The sequence below is a fragment of the Trichechus manatus genome, unplaced genomic scaffold (assembly GCF_000243295.1).
Source record: "Trichechus manatus latirostris isolate Lorelei unplaced genomic scaffold, TriManLat1.0 scaffold00214, whole genome shotgun sequence".
Classification (NCBI taxonomy): domain Eukaryota; kingdom Metazoa; phylum Chordata; class Mammalia; order Sirenia; family Trichechidae; genus Trichechus; species Trichechus manatus.
In genome coordinates, this window is record NW_004444150.1 from 166,186 (window position 1) to 169,533 (window position 3,348).

The window sequence follows — 3,348 nt, forward strand, 5'->3', positions numbered from 1 at the left end:
TGGCTCAAGCATAACAACGATTGTGAGGACAGCGCAGGACCGGGCAGCATTTTCGTTCAGTTGTACGTAAGTCACTATGAGTCGCAATCGACAGCGACAGCACCTAACAACAACAACATATCATTACATAATTGCCAAATCACATCATCACATAACTGCCAAATCACATCATTACATAACTGCCCAACCACTGAGAATCATGGCCTAGCCAAGCTGACCCATAACCTTAACCATCACAGCCAGTGCTACTCTTGCCTGGCACCTCAGCGTTTGTTATTGCCAGATGTACATTGTTAATGCACAAAATAGTTGAATAGTAGATTTTTTACTATTGTCATAAATGTGAAATGTCAGATAATGAGATAGCAAGTGAGGAGTAGGTATACAGGAAGTTCAATACCCTTTATATATAAAAACATCAACCAGTTAGGTGATATATGGAAGACCCTATGTATGATTGCAACCAAAAATATAAAATATTTAGAAATTACTGTATATTTATGCAAATAATGCTCACCGTCTGTGTTTGTTTGCTGGCCATGCCCTACCCCCATGAGACACCCTCACAGGTGCCACCATGCCGATGTTCTTCCACAGGTTTCTGTAAAAAGAATTAGCATAGCGTGCTTACGAAAATACCCACATGAGGTACAACGTGGCCAGCAAACAAATGCAGAAGGTGCGTGGTATTTGCATAAAAATACAGTAACTCTACAAAAAGTATGCCAGATATTAAGAAAGCTTTCAAATGCTACTGAGGGCCGGAAAAGATTTGAACAAATGGAAAGGCCTAATATTTTTTATATAAAGACTCAGTATCATAACGATATCCGGTATCTTTAATATATCTATAAATATAATGAAATTCCACCTTAAAAATTAATGGGACATTATTTTAATTAACAAACCTAATTCTAAGGTTTATGTAGGAAACTAAACAATCAAGAACAACCAAGAATGTTCTGAAAAGAACAGCTATGTTTCAACAAGGATTAGGTTGGGTTGCATATAACAGAGACCCAACTGCAGAAGCTTAGGCAAGATGAGTGTTTATTTCTTTTTCCTGTAAAAGAAGCTCCAAGTGAGGCAGGCAGCCCTGGGGTGATGTGGCAGCTCCCTGATGTCTCTGTCCTTCCCTACTTGTGTGTGGCTTCCATTCCAAATTTTCCCAGTAGCTCGAGATGGCTGCTGGAGTTCCAGTCATCACCTCCACATTCCAGGCAGCTGGAAGAAGGAAGAAGAAGGAAAAAGCACTCACATTGTCCTTTATAAAGTCCATGGAAGCCCCACACCACATGTCCACCTACCTGTCACTGGCCAGAACCTAGTCCCATGGCCACACCTTTCCACACTGGAGTCTGGGAAACGCGAAGCTGGGTGTTTTGCTGCCACAAATAAAATCAGGTTGCAAAAGAGGAAGGAAGGAGGTCGTGGATGTTGGGGTGGGCTCCCACAGTCTCTGCCCAAGTGAGGAGGGGGGACTGGTCCCACCTGATATTAAAACATGTTAGAAAAGAATGATAATTAAAACAAAATGACACTGGTACAAGAATAGATAGAATAGAGCCCAGAAACAGACACAAATTCATAAGGGAATTTAGCATGTGACAAAAAGGGAATCAATGGGGAGAAGATGGATTATTCAAAAAATGGTGCTGGGAAACTAGGTAGCCATCTGGAAAAAATAAAGTCGAATCTATATCTCCTAAAATAAATTCCGGAAGGATCAAAGATTTCAGTGTAAAAAACAAAACCATAAAGAATAGAAAAAGACCATAGATGAAAGATTTTTTTTTAAACTTGAGGTGAGGAAGACCTTTCTAAGAGTGTCACAAAATGCAAAAACTAAATACAAAAAACCCCTGTTTTTATAAATTCAGCTACATAAAATAAAAGTTCTACATAGCAAAAACCACCTTAAGAAAAGTCAAAAGACAAACAGCAAACTGGGGAAAACATTTGCAAATTGTGTCACACAGACTAATTTCGCTCATATATAAAGAGCTCCTATGAATCAATGAAAAGATGAACAATCCAGCAGGGGAAAAGTGAAAAAGCAGAGATATGTACAGAGTTCACATGAAAGTATAAACAAATGGCTCATACACATATCAAGAGATTCCTCTACTCACGGGAGAAGAATGTAAATTAAAACTGCACTGATAATTAAGAACTATCTCTGTGGGATCAAATTGGAACCTTAGAGGAAGTAAGTTTATGTCAATGAGGGAGGAACAACTCAGAAAAGGAGGGTGAGAATGTTTGCACAACTTGAAGAATGTCATCAATGTCACTAAATTGTCATGTAGAAGAACTGTTGAATTGATGTATATTTTGCTGTGTATATTCTCAGCAACAACAACAAAACGAATAAAATTTGGAAGAGAAAAACCTGCGCGGATGACATTTTTACCTATCAGATGGGTACTGTGTTTGATTCACATTGTTGGCAGGACTGTGTGGAGCCGGGGATTCACAACCTCTGTGGAGGGCAATTTGGCAAAATCTCTCAGAATCACGAACGCGGTCCTACTTATAGGAAGGCATCCAACCAGCCGTGACACTGGGCAGGAGGTCATGGCAGCAACGTCCTGAGAGCATTAGAAAAAGGCTAAATGCCCTTCAGTGGACTGTACAACCACACTCAGGAATATTCCACGGACAAAGAAAAGAGCGAGCAGGCTTTCGAGTGTGCTGTGGGGCCGTCTCTATGACTAGAAGTCCATCGTGTGGAACCATGGAGGGGAGGGGTGGGGTCGGGGGAGACCTGTTGTGTTGCTCTCTTGCAGGGAAGGATGCCCAGGAAGCCAGCCCCAGGCCGTCCTCAGGGAGGGAGCTAGGAGCTGGGGATGGGGACCACAGAGAAGCCTTTCTTGGGGGCGTTCGTGACCTTTGAACCATGTGAATGTATTTCCATTCAGACACAAGGAAGGAAAGTATAACTGAACCCCCAGGACAGGGGGAAGGACAACGGGGCAGGAGAGTGGGACGAGGCAGGGGTTGCTTATTCATCATCAAATACCACCACTGCAATGGGCCCCTACGCTCAGCCCCGGCCCAGGCGCTCAGCCCCAGCCCCAGTGCTCAGCCCCAGCCCAGGCACTCAGCCCCAGCCCCAGTGCTTAGCCCCAGGCCAGGCGCTCAGCCCCAGCCCCAGCCCGAGCCCCAGCCCAGGCGCTCAGCCCCAGCCCCAGTGCTCAGCCCCAGGCCAGGCGCTCAGCCCCAGCCCCAGCCCGAGCCCCAGCCCAGGCGCTCAGCCCCAGCCCCAGTGCTTAGCCCCAGCTCCAGTGCTCAGCCTCAGCCCAGGCGCTCAGCCCCAGCCCCAGTGCTCAGCCCCAGCCCCAGCCC

The 3,348-nt window shown here is 45.0% G+C and overlaps 1 long non-coding RNA gene across 2 annotated transcripts in view; it reads right to left on the reverse strand.

Moving 5' to 3' along the window:
- Positions 1-221: 221 nt before the first annotated feature.
- Positions 222-3,348, reverse strand: part of LOC111822808 (uncharacterized) — a 5,447-nt gene continuing 2,320 nt past the window's right edge. Inside the window, exons 2-4 of one of the 2 annotated variants that reach the window (XR_002825921.1) lie at positions 2,414-2,591; positions 1,308-1,491; positions 222-1,224 (exon numbers count right to left, since the gene is read on the reverse strand). This is a non-coding gene — a long non-coding RNA (uncharacterized LOC111822808). Of the gene's footprint in view, positions 1,225-1,307; positions 2,592-3,348 lie in introns of both variants that reach the window. The other variant, XR_002825920.1, reaches the window with a different exon arrangement.